The sequence below is a fragment of the Larus michahellis genome, chromosome 5, assembly GCF_964199755.1.
Source record: "Larus michahellis chromosome 5, bLarMic1.1, whole genome shotgun sequence".
Lineage (NCBI taxonomy): Eukaryota > Metazoa > Chordata > Aves > Charadriiformes > Laridae > Larus > Larus michahellis.
The window spans coordinates 21,972,965-21,995,843 of record NC_133900.1 but is presented as its reverse complement, the minus strand read 5'-3'; the positions used below and the strand labels follow the sequence as shown (position 1 = coordinate 21,995,843).

Below are 22,879 nucleotides of genomic sequence, written 5' to 3'. Positions count from 1 at the left end.
CCGAGGCTGAAACTGAGATAAAAGCTCTCGTTTGCCAGCCCTGAAATAATCTCAGTCGTGGGCACCCAGAGGGGGAGCAGCCATTCCCGCAGGATACTGCTCTGCCTGGAGCTGCCAACAGGGAATAAACAGTTTAAATACTAAATACATCTTACCTTCTGTTTGAAATCATCTTCCCAAGACTTTATGTAGGCTTTGAGGATGTTTGGTAGCTTTCATCTGTGAGGTATGTCCCGTTCCAGACTCCCACTGAAATCACTGGGTTATCTGTCCCTCCTGCTGAGATCCCCCTGCAGCTGCTCCAGGTTTGCTCTGAAGTGTTAATCTGATACCTTCAGAAACCTGCTTCCTAAAATATCAGGGAGGGGTTAATGCTGACAGCTCGCTCTGGTTTAAAATGTGGCGCTTTGCTTTTCCTGAGCGTAAGCTTTTTGGTTTGAGGAGGCTTTTTACTGAAGTGTGTTTAACAGAACATTTTTGTTAAATTCTTTGTTTGTAGAACAGCATTGCTAGCCAATGAATACTTACGATGAAGCTGTCCAATGGAGATTTTTATTTTGCTAACACATTCCTGGAAGGTGGCTCTTCCAGTTTCACACAAACCTTTTTGTATTTGAAAGCATAAAGCCCAGTCCTACCACATACCTTTTTTTTTTTTTTTTTAACTTAACTTTTGGCTGGCAGATCATTAACGTAGTCCCATCAGTAGGTTCATGCCCACTACGTAAACTTAATATGTATTTTTCACTTGGGTTGAAGAAGTTGTGAGATGATTTCTGGTCATGTTTTTAAGGTTGGTGTTGGCAGCGCTGACCAGATGCACGTGAGAATATGAGAAGGCTTAAGAGCAGATGCCATAATTACAGAATTACAGATGTACTAATTTAGTCTTGTTTTTAAGAAGTGCATTGATAAATTGCTAGGAATGAATTTTACGTCTTTTTTTTTTTTTTCTTTGTTTTTAAACTGTACCCTGTAAGTGCAGGTGTATTTTCCAATAGTCTCTGCTGGGAGGATGGCTCCCTCTAAAGCACTGCCCTGAATCCATTGGACTTTAAGGCCGTATCTGGTAGCAAACGCAGTCACAACCTGCTTTTTATTCCCTGTTGTGCATCAGCTCTGCAAAAGTTATCTAGGTTACCGGAGCATCAGGCGCTTGGCAAGCCTTCCCCGGCCCTGTGCCAAACGAGACGCACAACTTTTGTTGCTGGGGGGGGGGGGGGGGGGGGGCTGCGTTACGTCGCACAAATAAGATTTCTATGCCTACAGGAAAAAACACGGCCGCTGGAATTCTTAGTCACCTTTTCTTGGTCACGCTTTAGAGAAACGAGATGGTATCGTAGCCATTGTACGGAGTTACACAATTGGAAGGGGCATGTGGTTAAAAGTAAAATAAATCTCTTTAGTTGGCCTTATTTTGTTAACGCGGTTGCTGTTTTCTGTTTTGTCAGATGACTAACATAATGGGACGCTTTCTGGCATCGTTATTGAAGTCAATAGGATTTACACCAGCAGGAATTTTGATGTAATTTAATTATGATTTCAATACCAGGAAATAAGCTCAAGTTTGGGAGGAAAAAAATTAAAGTGCTGCTCTGTTTCTGTGTAGTCAGATGATATTATTTGTCAAACCGATTATTGAATTTGTGGTGTTAGAGCTACTCTTAATAAGATGCACACACAAATGTAGCAAAAATTCAGAGGAGCTGAATTGTCTTAGTACATAAATTAGCAAATTTGATAAGCTACTATGATATATAGTAAGTGTGGTACAGAAAGCTTCATTAGGAAGTACCAGTGAGGTCGGTGACTGTACGGTACAAAAATTAGTGCAGAATTTTATATGCTTTCTGTGATGATTTTAGTAGTTTAGCAATGTATTTATAATGTTGCAGCTGTATGTTAAATTGAAGAGCTACAAATACTGGAAATCATGGTTTGCAGCACACTTTCTAAATCTGCAAAGTACAAAGTTATTAAAACAACACTATATGCGAAACCCAAGAACAAAAAGTTTAAAGTTCATCAAGCTCTTACTGAAACACAGTGGATAAATATGATTTTGAAGCTACTTGCCTACTCCTAATGATCTTTTATGCAAAGTAAGTTATGATAGTACGCTTCATAAGCTGCTTTCTAATGTTGTTCTGATGTCTGTGGTCTACTACCAGGGGCTGCTAGAAATGTAAGAAAAGGCTTTTGTCTAACATTAATAGGAAAAGGATGTCTTCATACGTGTCAAACTACTTTAGGTAATTATCTGTCAGTAGAAAATTGATTAGGATTCCTATTTGCATTTCTACTGTTCATAAAGTACACGTTCATCAGCCTGAAAAATAAGAAAAGAGAAGGAGTTGTGGCAGCTGGTATGGATTTACCACAGGTGCCAACAGGACTTCTCACACATATAGACTTCAGGACTTCACGTATAGAATCGTAGAATCATGGAATGTTTAGAGTTGGAAGGGACCTTAAAGACCATCTAGTTCCAACCCCCCTGCCCTGGGCAGGGACACCTCCCACTAGGCCAGGCTGCTCAAAGCCCCATCCAGCCTGGCCTTGAACACCTCCAAGGATGGGGCAGCCACAGCTTCTCTGGGCAACCTGTTCTAAGCTGTGTAGCTCGTATCTTCTGGGTGTGGGGACGTCCAGGCTGCCTGAGTCCCTGAAAGTCCACCCAAAGGGTTGTCGGAGCAGTTGGGCTCCTCTGGCGAGTTCGGTGGTCACCTCTGCTTGGTTGCACCCCAGTGTGCCGTGCCGTGGGCTTGTGAAGTCCCATGGGGAAGCTTATTCTGCTTTGTAAGGTTTTTCTTTGTAAGATTTTTTTTTTTGTTTGCTTGTCTTTCTCTAAGGGCTAAGATGGGAAAAGTCTTAAAACCGGCGTAGGGTATAATTATCACAGGCCTCCATTGTGGCTTTGCTGCTATTCTACATGAAAGGTATTGCTGTCTGAAGTCTGCAGATCGTGGGGGAAAGGAAAGGAGTTTGCTTTGCCTGGTTCCCTCCGGCTCTGGCTCAGACCTATTTTGCAGCCAGGTCTCGGTGGGCAGGATGGAGCTGGGAGGGGAGAAGCAGCCGTGTGGATCTGCCACTGGCAGGAGGTGGTGGTTTGGAGCCCGCTTTCCCATCCAAGTGTCATATGGGTGTCAAGCCCAGAGAAATGAAAGGATTCCCTGTGCTTTTGTGCCCCCTTACACCAGGATGAGAGAGCAGGATCAGGACAAGGAGCAATGGGCACAAACTTGAACAAGGAAGTTCCATCTCAACGTGTGGAGGAACTTCTTTACTTTGAGGGTGTCAGAGCACTGGAACAGGCTGCCCAGAGAGGTGGTGGAGTCTCCGTCTCTGGAGACATTCAAAACCCGCCTGGACGTGTTCCTGTGCAACCTGCTCTGGGTGACCCTGCTCTGGCAGGGGGGTTGGACTAGATGATCTCCAGAGGTCCCTTCCAACCCCTACCATTCTGTGATTCTGTGATCTGAAACACAATGTTTTTTTCCACATACTGACCAGAGTACTCACAGAGGTGTGGTGGCATCACTTCAGTACCTACAGAAAAGCTTTTTGGAAACCTCCTGCCTGCTGTGATCTGAAATTATTGCACAAAGTCAGCAAGACTAATACCGCTCTTATTTGCAAAGAAGGGCAGGAAGAATAGCATTGGCTAAAAGTAACTGGACAAAATTAATACTGAAAAAAATCTTAAAGCTGCTTCTCACCCCTTTTTAACAATGTCCTAATAAACAATTTTAGATAGGAAGAAAGTTAATTTCACTAAGTATTCAACTACTAAACATAAATACAGACAGTCATTGTTTATTCTGAACTCATACAGACTATTGTAATCATTAGTAATCTTAATGCTTGGCAAAGCACATATTCCCCCTTATTCCCATACTCCCCCTTAAATCCTCAGATTTAATTCCCAGGGAATTCAAACTCTCGCTGGCTGAAGGAGACGCCACGTTATGTCAACACTCTAAGTGTAAAGCAGATAAATGTTGGTACGTGTCGTGGTAGCTGGTTCTTCTCAGTTTCATTCACTTTGTCATTTTCAATATATAAAAGGGGTTAGAAAGTGCACTGCACCGACCGCTTGTGCAATCGCAGCTGGATTGTCACCCCAGAACATTAGCAAGTTGCACCTGGTTTTCAGTAGTGGAGGAGACTGGCAGAGCAGTAACTTCGCATCAGCGCTTCCCGTTTGTGCTAAAACGTGTCTGTTGGTCTGCTGTGCTTTCAACGGTAAATGCCAGAGAAGAGAATCAAGCGATTTCAATAGGGTGTAAATGAAGACGTCCAAATATGGCACGACCGGGGTATTTTTCTGGTTCTGAAACTTCTAGATCATCAATATATGCAGCTGCACAGAAAAGATAAAACAGCATCAGAGTCGAGCCTTCATTTTTGACCAGTGCGTTGTGAAGTGCGCTGTTGCCTACACGAGAGTTTTATGTGAGGGTGCTTGCGGGTGCTTCGGGAGATTAAAGATGCAGGGATGCAGGGGGAGTAGGTTGCTGCAAGCCAAATGCTGGAAAAAATTAATTGTTAATGTCCCATCTGTCTCCTGGCTGCTTCATGCCTCCTGAGCTTCACGTCAGCCTCTCCCAGCGGAGGGAAACGAGAAGAGGGAAGGGGATCCTTCCAGTTGGGGTCAGCTCAGGTGAACTTGCGAGTTGTGTGTGCTAATGGATATTTTGAATTTGCTCAGAGGTTCAAAGTTAAGGCATTCCTAATTTCTTCAGGCCACGTCGTGGAGACCTTGGGACTGATGGAGAAAAGGTCCCTCAACAGAGCTGGGCTTTGTAGGAAACAAGGCTGTGTGACTTAACTGTAGCTTTCCGAATTAGCACATTCTTTCCTTACTATGAGGACATTTTTCCATGGATTCATTGTTTTGAAATGAATACCCATGACTGTTTTCTAGCAAATAGAAAGTTGTGGCTGAATACAGTTATCCAGCTTCTCAGCCCTGTCTTGAGTCTCTCCTGAACGTGAGCACCAAGTCATGCTCTTGCTTGCCTGGTAGCAGCCTGGACCCCGGTTTGGATGTTCATTACTTTTATATCCATGTTTCTGTGGGCTGTTATTAACAAGTTTGTAGTTCTACTGTGGCCTCAAGGAGGCGGGTTAGCAAAGATGATTAAAAGGGTGGTGGGTTCCATTGCTCAATGAAGTCCTCTCTTACGTTAAAGGGGTAGCGGACTGTAAAATATAAATACCACTTCTAGAAGAAAGGAATAGATTTTCTCTAGCGTTTATTAATGTGAGGCAGACTGTAGGTTCTGGCGGTCTAGACGGGAGAACTGTAGTGTTTCTTCTGGCCTTTCTCATTAACGTTGACAGATTTGAGGGGTTTGCATTTCTGCACAAAGAGGTTTCAATTAACCCTTTTAACTTTCCTGTATCATCGGCTCATTTTAATTCATTCAGGAGTGTTTACCGAGCACATTAGTCTGTGCAACACGTGCAAAGAAAGGCATTAACCTTGCTGGAGTCTCTCAGGATTAGTTTTGGGGTAACTGAAAACAGAAATGTCAATCCTGTCATCCATTAGCATTGCTACAAATATTTTTCCCTTCGTTTCTTTTTACTGTTGTTGTTGTTTTAACCTGAATTACTGTAATTGTAACCTGTAACATTCTCCCTGAAGCGTAGTGCAAATACTTGGAGCGTTTTGCATCCCGTCTCCTGTTGGGGAATTACCATGGCCTGGTTGGAGACCATATGTGAATTACCAGGCGTCAAGAAGTAAGAAGGCTGTTGTGTGTTGTTTGGTGATGCCTATGTAAGAAATATGCTTGAAAAAAATGCACAGATAATAGGTACCAGGAAGATGTTTTGAATATAGCAGCAATCTGTAATTCATCATCTTAAGAAATATCTCCTTCTGAGACAAAGTATAAAATGTCAGCAAATGGCACACAGCAGGGCATGCGTCATTGATTCATAAAGCATAAAGGAAAGGTAAAGATGCCTTTAAAAAAGCATTACGGTATTGAAAACTCTGCAAATAAACAGATAGAAACCACAAAGCAAGGTAAAGTATCTGAAGTTACGAGAAATTGATATTATCCTTAACATTTGTACGTCAGGATGGCAACATAAATCCATTTTTAAATGTTAAATGCGCCACACTCAGTAGATACTCAAAACCAAATTTAACTATTTGTTTCTGTTGCAGAAAATAATTGCTTGACTATTTTTAATTTCTGCATCATTAAGTCTCATTTTAATGCGTTTCTGGTCATTTGCACAGTTGGCCCGTCCCATAGCTAACGATGAGAGGTCTGAGGACCAAGCTACCTGTGACAAATTTACCATATTTATTCCAGTTTCAAAACTGATCTTGTCTCAAATAGAAAAGTTGGTGACTTGATCAAATTTGAGAATGTCCAGTTTCTGAGATATAGCAAACAAAATTCCTTTAAAAGCTGGGCAAGTGGTGGTGGTGAGTTAAGGAGAGTGGTAGAACTTGTCAAAACTCTCCTTGAATATCTAAAATGAGATGCAGCTTGGTTTTAAAAAGCCAAACTGAGAGAAACTGCTGTTAAGTCTAATTTGCCTGGTTCTGTACTGACTTCAACCAAATACCAACCATCTAAAATTACTCACAAGACTGTGCCAGACTATTCTGTGCAGTCTGAATATGCACAGGTGCTTAGAAAAGCTCGTTAGAAGCTGGTGCCAGTTTTCCCTGGTTGTCAGTGTTGTTCTTCACCACACTTAGACATGTAAGTCGTCTTGCAATTTGCTATCCATTTATTCAGCTCTTAGAGAAAAATGTGACTTCTATAGTATGTGGTATTAGCACATTATGAAATAATTGCTAGGTACATCTGAATTTATTATACCGTAATTTGACATTAAAATTAAATGCATTTTAATTCAATATCATGTTGAACATGGTTTTTTCCTTTAGGTGTTGAATTTGATTGAAATTTATCTGTGAAGGGGGCAAATCCAATACTGGCTGTATAACTGTTAGAATTTCGTATGGCGTCTTGCTAGGCAGGAGTCATCCTTTTACTTCTATTCTACCATTTTCAAGGCTCTTAGTACTATTGATATCTCTGTAATTCAGGATTTATGGCTTTAAATGCCAGTTAAATACCCAAGAATAAATGAAAGGCAACAGATGCGCTACTTTTTTTGCTCTTTGAGGAGTTCAGTAGTTTCATTCAAATGTTTCAGGCGTTAATTCATCTGGTTTCGACAGCTAGGCTTGCAATATAGATCGTGTTATAGTGCAGTGCTTGTAAGTCACTAAATGCTGAATTCACAAGGAATTTTCAAAACTTCTGGTGATCTTTGCCTCTTCTCTTCTTGTTCCGTAACACAGTGGCAATAGGTAGCAGTAACGGTATCTATGTTTAATCATCAATACAAAGTAGAATGATTCAGATCCATTCCCATCCAGACGGAGGTACAGGTTTAAGCTATTTTTGTGTTATTTGGTTCGTGGTGGTGTCAGTTAAGATGCTGGATGTTGTTCAGGAAGGCACAAGTAAGTTTGCCATGGATTAAGTGAGCTAGTTCTCGTGAGGTTTATTGCTTTGACTTCCTTCTTCAAAGGGCATTTGTCCACATAAGAACTGAGTAAATTGTGGAAAAATACTGCAGAACATTTAATTTATTCTGAACTTGGGCACGCCTGTATAAGCGTTTACATAATAAATGGCATAAAAGTGCCAACATGCACAAACAGGGATTTTTTTTTTTTGTTCTATAAATAGAAAAGCTTGATAAACTTCTATCTGCTCTGTTTTAAATCTATATGGGGAGTGGGGGGAAGCGTAGGTTATTTCACTGTTATTGTTATCCCTGTAGCAATAGATGGTGAGGAAGCTTTGACCATGTGGTAGTACATTTCCATGGTGGTTTTACAAATCTAAAGTTAGTGTGCGATTAATTTCTATCTTTCTGCTTGCAAACTGTGGATTTTCAAATTGCGGTGTGTCTTTTTTTAGACGATGTACCTTAGGATTCCAAAATGAGGATACTGTTTACCTTACCATCCCTTGAAGTATTTTCTGTACTAATAGCAGCTGCTGCTTCTCTGTACTATAGTTTGGTCACAGAAATCACTGAAGGAATGACTGTGTTACACATATGCTTTTGGGGGCTTTTTTTGGGCTGAGAGCTAGACAGAGATTTCTCGCGAGCGGTTTCCTTTGTCGTTAGTGTCCACGCAGCTTTTGGATAAGGTCACGTTCTGACTGTGAAAATGAGGAACGAGGGCTTAGGCCAGGAGCCAGATCTGCCATAAACTGCACTGTACCAATCATATCACCTTATTTCTCTGTCCCTTGGTGTTGTTTTTTTCCCACTGGAAGAAAAATACAGTAACCATTTTACTGCTACAGAGATGCCTTTAATCACGTTCGAGAAGTCTGCTGGAAGTTCGTAGTAGGCAGCTATTGATAAATGCAAAAACTGATGTTAATTTCTTGCAAATGCTCATAGTGCTTTTCAAACAGTATGTTTCTAGATAAGTATTTATATTTTCAGATACAGAATACTTTTAAGCGGATCATCTGAATCTCTTCCTATGCAATTACTTGTAGTAAGAGAAACAAATCCCTGTAAAGCACACGAGGTTGTCTTTGAGGCAGAATGCCTTCCCAGTTACCCTATCACCAACTGTTCACTGTGAAATTACGTTGGTAATTATCTTGTTGTCGCCATTAACACTATGAGCTAGCGGAGCCTTCTGAGTCGTTGCCATTGTTTTAATTATTCAGAACTCTTTGGCTGCCTTGCTTTCCTCCTTTCCGCTGCTTGACGGCTTTCTCGGAAAGCTTTCAGGATTATTACATTTGTACCTGGAAAATAATTTTTTACATAAAAGTTTGGCTCTGGCATTCTTGTGCATTATGCTGATGAAAGAAAATAAGCTGTGTTATACTCTGTGAAAGGATCAAACCAGGCTGAGATTCAGAATTTGGAGGGGGGAGAGAGGGGGAACAATACAAAAAGGGGTGAAAAATGCAGCATTATTTTCTAGACCCCTCTGTGATGCCCATGTTTGTTGCTGAAATTTTCTTACTAAGACTCAACTTGATATATGACTCTTTTGTTTAATACATTAGGTTTTCCCTACTGTCTTTTTCTGTTCTCCTACCCTTTAATATAATATAATCGTTTCACTGTAAACCCTTCCATTTTTGTCCTCAAAATACTTTTTTCTCGATTGTTTGTAAAACTATTGAAATGCTTCAATTGTGAACATACAATGAATGATCATCCTCTAATCTGTTCCACATGCTAGTGGGCCAGTTTGTACATCCAGTACATAGAACTTCTTGATTGATTTAAAACCAGCAAGACTGATGCTGTCGCAGTTTAACCTATAAGATCACTTAAAAAACCCCGTATATTACTTTAAAATTGCATGCCACAGCGTAAACACCCTATTGAAGACATGATGTATATTATCACCTATGAGGAATGGAGAAGCAAAACAAGGATAAACTCAAAGAAATCGAGCTTATGTTCAGTCTTCCAAAGAAAGAACTATATCTTTTAGTCATGTATTTAAGGGGGCTTAAACTCTGCAAAGAATTTCTGCATCTTTATGGTTACATTTAAACATTCATTCTGATTATTTTTTTTTTCTTTCCCTGAGTATGTTCCTCAGCAGGGAACTGGTGATTCTCAGCACTGCTAAAATTCTTTCCATACGTTTTTAAAAATCCAGAGGCTTGTAGTGATGACCAGTGGTGGTGAACTTTCAAAGGATCAAAGATTTGTCATGGTCAAGATTAAAACTGAAAAACCCAAGTGCTATAATTCAAGGGATAACTGAGCCACTTTAGTTAGGACATCAGACAGGGACCGGAGCAAGAAAAAGTCTCTTTGGTTCCACTTGTGCTGGAAATACCATGAGAACTGTTCTCTTGTGGTATTTCTGCTTCCTACCACACTGAAATTAAGATATGCAGAAATGCCAGTATAGTTTTTCTTCTTCTTTTTCTCCCCTTTAAAGTTTACTAAGATTATCAAAACTCAAAATTAGTTTTGACTTGATTGAAGGGAGGCTTTGGTTTGGTGATTCTTTCTCTGGCATAGTCCAGCTGGCCTTCCTAACAGCTGTGTTTGTCCTATAATTGTCAACTGCTGGTGATATTTCTGACTCAGTAATCAGGGCTTGCTTAGGACTATCCACAATAAAACCCACGTTCTTCTAATGTCCTTTGGGAGCAGGTGGCTGTGAAGTGTCCCCAGGTCAGTCATGGAGTGTTCTATAGGAGGAGGACACTGTGTACCTTCAGGCATTAAGCTCTGTCCTCTCCTCCCAGGCAGCCTAGAAGTGTATTACACTAAAGCTAGGGGGAAAAAAAAACCCAAAACAAAACCATATCAGTCAACACTTTGAGGAAGGAATTAACCACAGGAACTGTTACTCACTCTGCTCATGTGTTGTATATACCTATGTCTATACTCTCTCTTTGCTCTTCCCTTAAGGTGTCATCTTTGAACGTGTTGAAGTCAATGAGGGGTTGGCTGCGGTGCAAAGTCATTGGTATTTGGGGAGAGAGCTGTAATATAGCACTTGGATATCAGTATAGGATTTGGACTATTAAAAGTTCTCGTTATTGACTGCAGTGGCCAGGGAGCGCAGCTTCATTGGCTGATGTAGGTTCTGCATATAAGGAAAGATGTAGCAGATCTTTAGGAGCCAATAAAAGTCAAATCTCTGAATTTATGCTCAAATAAAACACTTCATATTCTTTATTAAGGAAGATGACTGTAAGAATCCCACATAAGTACACTTTTCCAGCTATTTCTGTGAATGCCTGTTTTCTCTCGCTTTACTTTTTTTTGGTGTGCAAGGTCATATATATATTTACAGAAGTGATGAAATGATAAGTTTGAAAGGTGCCTTTTAATTAATCTTTAATGCTTGATTTTCTAAATTCTTCTATGTCAAATCCAAAGTCCAATGACTGAGTAAGAAAATTCGAAAGATAAGTGTGGGAAACTAAAATTGCTGTTTGCTGACATGAAAAATTTTATAAACTGAGTTGACAGTACTCATGGAGCTCGTGTTTCCTTCAGGAGGAGGAGAGGGGCCTTTCCAGACAGTTCTCAGCTGCCTGACCCTGTGGTGGAGCAATGCTTCTCCTGCCTTTGGTGACTTGGGGGATGTAGCTTAGTCACACTGCACCAGTGGACCCTGGTTGAATCCATGTGTTCCCATTTCAGAAGAGCCAAACAGCTCTGGTTTACTTGCTGTCATGGCCGTTGTAAAGCTCCCCATCATGGACACATGGGGGCTGTTGTCTGGATCCCACAAATAAAAACCCCCACTTGTTTCTAGATGTCCCCTAATCTGATTAGGCTGAAACCTCGTCTCTCTCCTTGGCAAACTTCCTTGAGACCGAGGATGAAGCTGGATGAATCTAAGTTAAATCTGATTTAGCCTTCCCAGGACCAGTGTTTGCCCCCAAGATGTTCCAGAGAATGTACGATATTTTTTCAAGTCCCATGTGACCTATGTTTGTTCGAGCAGACCTGCACTGTCTTTGGCAGCCATGCAGAAGAGAGGAAAGGCAGGGCAGTGTGAATGTGCAGTGTATCCAGGTGACGTGGATTTGCTGTCATGAAGCAAACTCATCTTAACAAACCCCTTCAAGATCTTCTGAGCACCCAGAACTTGCCCTGCTGGCAGAGGAGACCCCACCACCATAGCCTTGATGGTCAGCTGTGTCTGCTGAGGGCAGCCACAGTGAGAAGGTCCATCTGTGCCCACATAAAAAGGCCTTTCTGGCCACAAGTGGCCTGTGGCCACCCGGAGGGAACCTCCTCCCCAACACTGCAGGAGCAGATGCAATGATGCTGCAGAAGACTGCGGTCTGCAAATGAGGAATAAGGTGAGGAGGGCATTTCCCTGAAATCTGTAGGAGGATGCGAAAATATTTGGAGTTTCTAGCCCCGCAGCCAGCAGCCTGTCAATGCTGTGAGGGAAAAGCTTTTAGGCATTTCTAGAAAATGGCCCTGTTCTTCTAAATGTGAAACTGGAAAGTAACACTTTAGCCTTGTGTGTTTTATTTGCTAAAATCTATTTAGACTCATACAGGGTTTCATCTCAGAATGGTGCCACTATAAAACCCTCGTAACACTGCAAACCCTCAGTCAGCATTCAGTCCTATATCTTTAATTCCCTTCCACTCCCAGAAAAAAAAAAAAAAGTTTTCTTAAATGACTACCCAGAGCAGTGATAGTAAAAGCATTGCTATAAAGAGCTTTTCTTCTGCTGTTTGGGCAGCCTTCAGTGATGGAGTGGATTTATCCTATTGTCCTGATGATTGAAGGTGTCTTAAATGTCATGCCTGTAAGTTTAGTTAGGTGATTTATTTAATTTAGAGGTGTGACATTCCTGTCCTTGAACTGCTAATGCTTACTTTTTCTGTCTTTATCCTTTTTTTGTCTGGCATGGAAAGAAATGTTTTTACCAGTTCAATCCATTTCTTATTACATGGCAGTAGACCTCATTTAATTAAATGCAAAGTTATAAACTAAATGGTTCCCAAATGTATAATGTTTTAAGTTTTTTTAAAAAAAAAAACCAAAACAAAAAAAAACCAAAAACAAAAACAAAAAAACCCCACCAAAAAACCCCCAACCTAGACAAAAAAGAAAAACCTCACTAGCAAGTGCTTGCCAAGTGTTTGTATTGGTTTGGCAGGTATTTGGAATAGATTTTGTAACTGGAGGTACTGCTAGATACAGAAGAATTAATGTCTTTATGAGAAAACCACCCCTTTTATCTGGGGAAATGACATAGGACCACATGTGTGCGCGTGTCCCAACATCCATGGGTAGGCAGTGAAAGGATGGATGGAGGAGGTTTTCTGGCCCCTGCAGTGGCCAAGCAGTGCTGCTGACTCAGTGCTCGAGGGATGGATGGAGCCACTCTGCTCTCCTTGCCCTCCTCGCCACGCACCGTTCCCCGATGGTAGCACAAGAAGCAATTGCACCTCTTAACATGTGCTGTAGTAAACTGGTCTTTCTGGTACACGTAGCAGTTGCTGTGATGCGTACCCCCATGTTGGTCCCCAGGTCACCACGTTTTCATGTTGAGATTACGAGTTGGGCCATGTAGGCACTCAAGGTCTCCTGGACTAACTGAATGCAGTACTGCCTGGGCCAGAACTTTTGCTGCAAACCTCTCCAAGGTGTTGTTCTGGTCCAGACTGGAAAACTGACGCTCTCCAGTTGTGGGAGGAATTGCAGTAAGTGTCAGCTTCTCTGGGGATGGTGCTCGCCCACCCCTGCCACCTGAGCTTGATGGGAGAGTGGACATGTCTCCTCGCCCTGGGCTTCCTCTGAGCAGGTAGGCTGGTGTGGAAACCTGGCCTTTGTTATGTGTGTATATATACACACATGCACATGGGTGCCATATGCATTTAGAGCAGCTTATGGTCCTTAGTGCCATCCCAGCGATGTGTTGGTCCCACTGGGTGGCCATTTCTGGGCAGACCTGGGAGAGGTCCCAGTATGTTAGTTGGTCCTATTGAAATGGACTTCAAAATAACTTACTTGAACAATCCATCTCTTTTTTTTAAACTGGATGAATATTGACTGAGCTACACATGTTACTCATTTGCCAGCACTGACAAAATAACCTGTATTTCATTATGGTTTTGATGGTGAAGGGGGGAAAAACATGACTGCTTGTGGCATTTCTTACAATTTTGATTCCTTGTGCCACTTCGATGACTATCTCTCATTTATTGTGAAGTTGGATTATTTCAGGTTTACATGTATATGATTATGTATGTTTTGAAGTGTGTTTTAAAAGGAGCGTGCTGTTGCTTTCTTAAATTAGCCAAGGTTTGAGTAGTGCATTCCTTAACCCAGTCTTAATTCCCTCCGTTGTATGTGAGACCGTGCCTCTTTTTAGAGAGCAGTAAATGATGTAGCACTTGAACAATTACTTAAAAATATTGATTTTGGGAAAAGGGGGAATGGCAACATGGCTTGCTTTGCCTTTAGACAAACATTTCTTTTTTGTCTTTTCAAACACTTGTACCGCTTGTGTCCCCTTCTGTGACGTATGGTATGCACGCCAGGAGTGAGTGCTGCAAATAACAGTTTCTGAAGTTAATTTCTGTATGCTGCTCTGGTGTTTATTTAGAGGGACACGATTCATCAGCCACACGCGTTTTCTCACGGGCTCATAATGCCGTCTTCCATGTCGCTGGTTTTAATGAATATTCTACCCAGGTACTGATGAACCGCTAGCACAAATGGATAAATCATACTGCATGTCTGCTAAAAGGGGTATTTGCAGCTCTCTCACAAGAAATGAGCTGTTTCTTTTCAGTGGCGGTATCATCTGGACTTTGCTGAAAAGTTCGATGTAACCACAGTAGGTAACACGTTTCCAGACAATGCCTTATTGTCTCCACAGGCGAGCACAGGCTGGACGTGGAGACCTCGCATACCTACTTAGAATCAAGATTAAATTACCAACCTTTTTGGCATTTTTATGTAAAATGTTCTTTATTATGGTCTTCTCATAGCTAAAGAATGAGTCACTTGTAAGCCATAATAGATTTTGGCTATGCTGCATGATGAAGTGTTCTGGATGCAGTGAAACATTTAATCAAGACTCCAAGCAGTGCAACTCCCACTGGTCACCTTAATCAAAAAAAAACAAAAAAACAAAAAAAAACAAAAAAAAAAAACCAAAACAAAAAAGGGAGAGAAAGAAGAAACAAATTGTGGCACCTTTTCTTTGCAGCACTAAGATGAGTATTTGTTAGAGACAACACAGGAAAGTGACATCTTAGTTTCCAGTAAAGATGAAAGCAGATTTACATCTCATTTTAGGAAGGAAGGAAGGAATTTTTTACAATGAGGGTGGTGAAACGCTGTCCCGGGTTGCCCAGATAGGTGGTAGATGCCCCACCCCTGGAAATTTTCAAGGTCAGGTTGAATGGGGTCTGAGCAACCTGATCTAGTTGAAGATGTCCCTGCTTATTGCAGGGGATTGGACTAGATGACCTTTAAAGGTCCCTTCCAACCCAAACTATTCTATGTTCCTATGATTTTTCTGATAGCGTGAGTTAAATGCTTGAGTTTTTGAAAACCCTCTGATCTCCCAGCATTTTTTAGAAAATATTGATGCTTTATAAAAGGGAGTTGGTTGTAAAACATCAAATCGCCATACTAGACTGTACTTTACAATATGATTTCAACTCCTGGAAAGTTATGTGGTGTTAAAATGCTGGAATTAGAGCCCGCAGATTAAAGTTACTCCGGAAATTACAGCATTGTGCATAAGTCTTATTAATCACGTTTCTGTGCATGTTTATTTAATGGGGAAAATGAAAATGTTGACAAAATGCATTGAGCCCTAAGTTTCCAAACAATTTCAAGGCTGGTAATCAGTAGTAATTCCTGTGAGGGAAAAGCAAATATTGCTATAATCCCTCTTCTAGGTGGGCTCAAACTGCTGTCTGTTGTTGGGTCCCTGTTTGATCTCCGTGGTCTGCACTGGGGTGATTGGAGTGGGCAGTCGCGTAGCCCAGGGCAGCTTTGACACAGAATCATAGAACGTGTTGGGTTGGAAGGGACCTTTAAAGGTCACCTAGTCCAACCCCCCTGCAGTAAGCAGGGACATCTTCAACTAGATCAGGTTGCTCAAAGCCTCACCAAGCCTGGCCTTGAATGGCTCCAGGGATGGGGCCTCCACCACCTCTCTGGGCAACCCGGGCCAGTGTCTCACCACCCTCATTGTAAAGAACTTCTTCCTAATGTCTAATCTAAACCTGCCCTGCTCTAGTTTAAAACCACTGCCCCTCGTCCTATCGCTACATGCCCTTGCGAACAGCCCCTCTCCAGCTTTCTTGCAGGCCGCCTTCAGGTACTGGAAGGCCGCTATAATGTCTCCCCGGAGCCTTCTCTTCTCCAGGCTGAACCAACCCCAACTCTCTCAGCCTGTCTTCGTAGGAGAGGTGCTTATCCTTTCTTTCATTAAGGTACTTTTGAGCTCAGACATCAAAATTAAACCTTGTGCACTTGTCTCCTTCTGTGGAGAGATCCTAAATGTCCAAGGCCTAAGCATATGGCCAATGCATCCATTTATTGCCTAAGCGCTTGGCGTTGGCATCTAAAATAAGAGACTTTGCCTGAAACGTGGGACGAGGAGTTCAGATTATATTCACTACACTGATGTTTTTTCAAAGGTGTTACCCCAAAACTCCAGGATCAAGTGACTGCTGCTGCCCCTGGACGTTCAAACTTCTCTTTTTTTTCCAAACAGTGCCTTTTTAGAGGGTGTTTTTGGTTCTGTTGTTTTTTTGTTTTTTTTTTTTTTCTCCCCAGCTGCAATCTTCCCACTATTAATAGTGGGATTCTTAGCAACTTTGTATTTCTGTTTCACAGGTTTGCTGGCCTGCAGCACAATAGACTAATGCAATTTTTATTATACTAGCATGCACTGGGATTGTTTGCCTCCTGGAAAATGGGATATTCAGATGCCTCATTCAGCCTCTGTCTAAGCAAAAGCTATTGCCTTGTCCCAAGACATTTTCTTTGTAAATGGGCTTTCCATCTTGTTGTGGAAACTGTAAATATGCATGGTCTGTAGTTCAGGTTTTCTACCTTCCTCAGTTCTGCTATTATTGGTTGCTCAAGTAATTTTAAAACAGAAGAGATTATTTTTCACCCCCACGCTCACTGTTTCCCAGTATTTTAGTTAGAGAAAGGTGGGAAACTGGTTCAGGATAGCCTATGACTTTTTGTTGTTATTAGAAACATTATGTTAGAGATTTTCTAGGAATCTCAGGATTTTTCTTTTTTTCTTTCTGGAAATGCATTTTTTGCTTGCTTATGCTCTTGATACTTCATCTTTTTGTTGTTTGCCTTCGCAGTTTGGAGGAAGCATGCATGCACTGGTCCTGCAAACACTTATTATAACTTCGCTGATGTGAGTAGCCAATATGATTACTCACACCAATAAAAAAGGAATCTACTCATACATGTGTGTTTTTTCAGGATTAGCAAAGATTTGTTTGCTGGATGAACAAAAAGGCCAAAGTGATGGTGGCTGGTGAAAAATGAATAGTGTTGGCCTGGTTCTTGAGTTAGTGACATGGATGTGATAAATTGATAGTTGAATTTTTCTCTTTTATCATCATGAATTAAATTATTTAGAATATTTACCAAGGGATGGGGAACAGAATCCTTTGACTCTTATTCTGTTAAAATTGATAAAACACTGCCACAGTCTCCAGCAAGGAAGAATAAGCTCCCTAATTTTTTTAAGATGAAATAAAATATAATGGCTTAAGCATAAACAAAAGTCTTCAGGGTGATGTGTGCCAATGGTGCCTGTAGATCAGATGGTATCTCTTGAGAGAAGCAGCGAATGTCACGGCAGCAAGCAAAGGGAAGAAGAATGACTCAACAACCTATAAATTGAAAGAAAAGCTGTTGCCTTTCCACTCTGATCTTTAATCAAACAGCTGTAGCGTTTGAAGAAGCATCGAATGCGTGAGACATCTGGGAGTTCCTTTCTTCTTAGATCGTGTTCTATCTATAGATCTCTGATGGAGCCTGTATCGTGGATGGGGTGGCTGCAAGCGAGAATTACTGCACGCGTTTTGGGACTCCCAGTGAAACTTGCTGCTGCCGCGTGAGCTTATTTGAGTTTCCTGTGGCATCTTTTTTTCCCCTCATTTTCATTCGATAGATGGAAGAACTTTGGAAAAATATTCGGTCTATAAACCCTCCTCACCTTGAAATAAAAGAAAAATGAATGTTAATAAATGTAATAAAGCAGAGAGATCGGTTCTGGCTAAATGAGCCCATTGGTTTATAGAAGGTGTTACGATCGGATAGAATTTGGCACATTGCCTTCCAGTGCAATGTTTTACTTTACATACCTTTGTAGCTCATAAACCCAGTAAGTTTGGTCACTAAAATAATTTCTTGTTCCAGAATAAAACTCTCATATTAAGCTTTTTATGTTGAGCATGGAATTTGTCTAGCCTGTTCAGTAATAATTGTCTGGGGTACTAGTATTTTTGAAGTGGATTGGTTCTTTTGCTCTAAGAAATGAAACTTCGTCTTTTAGCAACTGTTTCTTAATTCAAGAAATTATTTTGAATAAGAATAGATTATTCAAGTGCAAAGTCATATTGCTTTCGGTTAAGCAAAAGAAGAACCTTTTCATTCTTGGTTTCCATCATAATTGAGTTTCTCCTTGCCCCCGAGAATAAACTGTTTCCAGAACCGTGTATAAAGTATGAAGCTATTGAAGACTTTATACTGCAGCATCACTCTTTGTAGAGTCTCTTTCACACAGATTCCTCATAAATGTCATCAGTTAATTCAAAGAGGATATTTTCTGCTCTCTTCAAAGTAAAGACAACATTTTGGAACACCAGTGAGTTTCTTAGTGACGACTTGCATTCAGGTTCATGCCCTAAATGCTTAACTAAATACTGCATGCTTGATGAAGTGAGGTCCCGGTATGATTCCTTCTATCTTTTCAGACCTGAAGCTTGTCTGAATGGAGAAAAGAACTCTTATTTTTTCTTACTTCTACGTTTAAAGCAAATTGAGGCAAAACCGTTTGAGGTGAGTGCTGGCCTGCCTCCATCTGTTCTGAATTGGTTGAGGGAGAAAAAACACAAGAGGCTAATTTGAGGAGCAAATAAGAATCTTAACAAGATGAAGGTAATTAATACTTCCTCTGCTTTGAAAACGTCCATGACAGCGGGCAGCAGCACTCACGTTGTCACAGATGAGGATGGGTTGGCCATCTGTAATAGTGGCAGGGGCATGGTGTTATTGTGAGAATGTTACTAAGGCTGCAGAACGAGAAATTTGATTCAGACACAGAGAAATATGTGGTATTGTTTGACTCGCAACTTTTGCCAGTGTCTGTGGCTTGTTGTATGTCGGTATTTTTGCGTCTTAGTTTAATATTGGTTAACTCAAACATAAAACAAACACAAAAACAAACAAAGAAAAAAGAAACAAAAAAAACCCCCACCCAAAGATAGTTTGCATAGAAATTGATATGTAAAGTTATTGTGTTTATTTTACATGGCATAGTAAATAAGTAACATGTATTTTTCTGCAGAATGAGCTGTGAGGGAAAGTTTTAATTTTCAGTCTCTTTTTTCTAGACGTATTAAACATGTAAAGGAAAAATATTATGCTAGAATTTGTACAAAAACAGAGTAATTTTGTGGAGATTTACACACAGATGCACTTGGGTAGAACAAAGCTTTCTGATTTTTTTTTCACTTACCATTGAACAAATAAAGCAAAGCCATATTTTGAATCTATTCATCCGTTTCCCATCACAGTTTTAAGAGATTTAGAAATGCCTGTGACTATTTATGTTCCTGTGGTGTCTGCAGAAATCGAAGGCCATTTTTGACCAGAGACTGGCCATAGTGCAAGACTTCAAGCGGTCCAAGGAGTGCTCTCAGGTGACTGCTTTGTGTCTCTGGCTTGCATCCTAGAGTCACATTGACTGATGGGTTTGAGGTCAGGCAAGAATACTGCCCATGTTGGGTAGATTTGGAGAAGGGGTGATGGTTATCACTTTGCATGTAGCCTGGGGGTATTGTTTCCTATGGTGGTACAGACATGGTCACCTAATGGTTCCTTCCTGTTCCAGGGACCGAGGTTTGGAGAAACCCCTTAAGCACCCTTTTTTTCTTCCTGTGGCATATTTTCAGGTTTTGACGCCTTTGTTTTCCTAGATGTTTATTCTTGCATTTGCTGTTGTCGCTGGTGGGTGTTTTGCTGTTGGTGCAGCTGAGAGCACAGCACACTTTCTGTAGACCCTTCTGAACATGATGCTCATGGTACGGATGGCTGGTAATGCTGCCATGACCACCTTGTCTTGCCTTCATTAAGTCTGAGGCAGAATTGCACATAATTATTACTGGTAGCGTATGATATTAATCAAACTATGTATTTCTAGAATCCAAGTCACGCACTGATATCTTTATGCAAATGTAATGTGGGATAAGAAAGACAGAGGCAGTGGGCTGGGGAGAGATTTAGTTTAGATGTTTGATTAAAGCTTTGTGGATTTTTTTATTCCCCCCCCCCCCGTTAAAGATGTCATAAGACATACTGAAATCACCCGGTGCCCCGTGGCAATGAAAGACTTAGTGGTTTTCCTGTGTGCTTCTGCTTGGGGTTGGAACTTCTGAAATAATTTCAAAGTGAAATTAATTTCTGAACTCCTGAATAGAAGGCTGGACATTCAGTTTACACCTGAACTCATTTTAGGATGTATACTTTCTTAAATGAGGCCTTTGGCATGAAACTTAATGGACTCTTTTGTTTGGAGGGGAAATGCGAAGATGTTTCTCAAGTATTTCTCAGCGATTTATGACTTGAGTGAAATTTCTGCAAACAGGGACATCCCAGGATCTTATTCCTTACGTTTGCAGTACTGTGTGTAAGCTGAAGTAATTAGTTTTAGCAGAAGTAAAAAGATAGCTTTACACAAGGATGCTAATTAGACTTAGCCAACGGAGAATGATGAAGCAATATGCATTATCTAAGCCCTGTGGATAAATAGTAAATCGTGGTGTGAATGCTCTTTAAAAATATTGTGGTCTCTTTCTAAAAATGTCTCTTCCTTATTTGAGAATTTCTTATTTTTCCACCACATAAAGCACGTCTTCGGTATAAAATGCAGTGTCTTTGTTTACTCATGAGCTGATTTTTCAGGATAAAATTACTTCCTCTATTTTTCGTCTCCTCCTTGTTTTCAGTTCTCTGGAATCTGACTTTATAATTAATTTATTTTGTCCCACAACCCTTAGCCATCTGTATTCTTGGATTCTGACTGCCTTACATTATGCAAGCTGTAGGCAATGCACAGCTCCTAACCCAAAACCCCAGAAGCTGTCATATATTTTTCATGCAATTTTTACAAAGGGCGATCTCTCATTGTGAAAATGGATTCTGGTGGTGAAATGTCACCTGCAGCTGAAACATTAGCTGTGCATGACATATAGGGTATGAATAAATAAATTGCGGAGCTGCGCAGCTGCTTTACCTTGAAACCATAGCTGGGGAAATGCTATACTTGGAGCAGGAGAGCATATGTGGTTTGCTGTGCCAGTTCAGGGGGCAGGACCTGCTTGGCAAGGAATGGCTGGCAAAATCCTTCGTCTGTCATTCCTTCTCCGTCTCTCCTGTTTCGGCAATTAATTGGTGCCCAGATGCAGCGGTTGCCGTGAAAACCAACACAGGCTGGTTTTATTCTCTGAAGGTTTGTGTCTGGTTAGTGAGTTGTCGAATCATTGCTTGTGATGCTCCGGTCAGTGCTTCTTGTGCTTCTGTTTTCAGGGATTTCAATTTGATGATAAAACCCTCCTGGGTTAATCTGTCTCAGGCCATGAAGTGTTTTGTGTACTATTTGTGAATGGTCAAAGGAATTAAATATGGTATAAATTAATAATAGCCTTCTGTAAAAGGCCATGTAAGGCCTATAGGACCAGTGTGCCTAGTGCACATAGGACTAGTGCCTATAGGACCAGTGCACTTCCAGCAGATATATTTATAATATTAACATAACATTTACTCTGTTTTTAAAGGCACTTATGGTCTCTTTAATGCTTTTGAAAAGTTCTGGCAGGCTGACAGTGACAGTAACCTTTTGTGGGCATAAATACCAAACACAAACTAAAAAAAAAAAAAAAAAAAAAAGAAAAAGCTCACTTACTTGAGGTGACTGAGGATGGCTTAGATCCCCAGGTGGAAGGTGCCTCCCTGCGTGGGGTATAAACTGACCCATAGACCAGTGTAGCCATAATGTTCACAATGGTCTAGATCTCTCCACCCTCTGAAGAAAATCCCTGGAGCAAAAATACTTATGAGGGAAAGAGCTGAGCTCCTTGCAGCCTTCTCTGCATTAGAAACATCCTCTGAGGCAGAAGGGACAGGTGTGTTAGGGTCAAATATACTCTTAGAGTATTTGCATATCTACCACAATTTATATTTTCAGGGTCTTTGATGAAAGGTAGTAGCCACAACACACCAGATCTGTTCCATCACAAAGTCTAGCACTGGTAGAAATGTTAGGCTGTCTGAAACAGTTGCCTTTGGGATGGATCATCCTTCAGGATGTGGTCTGAGGAAGCCCACAGAGGACCTATGACCCTTGGGTGCAGCCACTGAGAGCTTTGGGAAACACGCAACAAGCGAGCTTGGGTGATTTGGTTGCCAAGACATGGCAGGGACAGCCATGCTTTGGTCATTAAAGTGCTTATCTTTGGGATCAACCTTTGGTGATCAGCTTTGGTGATCAAGTCACAGTGGCTTGGCAATTGGTGGTCGGCATGAAAACAGAATTAAAAAAGAAAACGTTATGGCAGGTGACTAGAAATAGTAGAAAATGTAGACTTCGGATGACCAGAGACGTCTGCGTTGATTATATCCAGAGCAGCCTAACCCCTGTATTTTCAACTAAGTGCAGGGACATCCCTTGTGGTTAATGGTATGGCAGGTGCTGCACTGTAAATAATATTTTCTCTGTCAATCTGGGTATCTTTAAGTCGTCCATACCTTTGCCTCCCTTCCTGTGCAACAGCCCTGTCTACCTTTCTCTGTTCCTTGATGAGCAATAAAGTCAGGCGTTCTTCAGCTACTCAGTTTTCTCATTAGTGTGTCTTCAGAGTTTGGTGGACATTTAATATTTTGGGTCCAAAAAACCCCTTTTTTTTGCCTGATAAATGTAAAGAAGCTGTGTCCTCACTTTCTTTTTTGGAATGTTACACGCCATACCCTGTATTCGGCAAAACGGAGCTCTGCTGCTTTTTAAACTAGCATCAGCAGGGCAGCAATCTTGCTTATGAAAAACAAGGAATAGATAACACACAAC

General features: G+C 41.1%; 1 protein-coding gene across 1 annotated transcript in view; it reads left to right on the top strand.

Moving 5' to 3' along the window:
* FAT4 (FAT atypical cadherin 4) overlaps positions 1 to 22,879 on the top strand; it is a 149,568-nt gene that overhangs the window by 52,425 nt on the left and 74,264 nt on the right. The gene's annotated exons all lie outside the window — the stretch shown is intronic.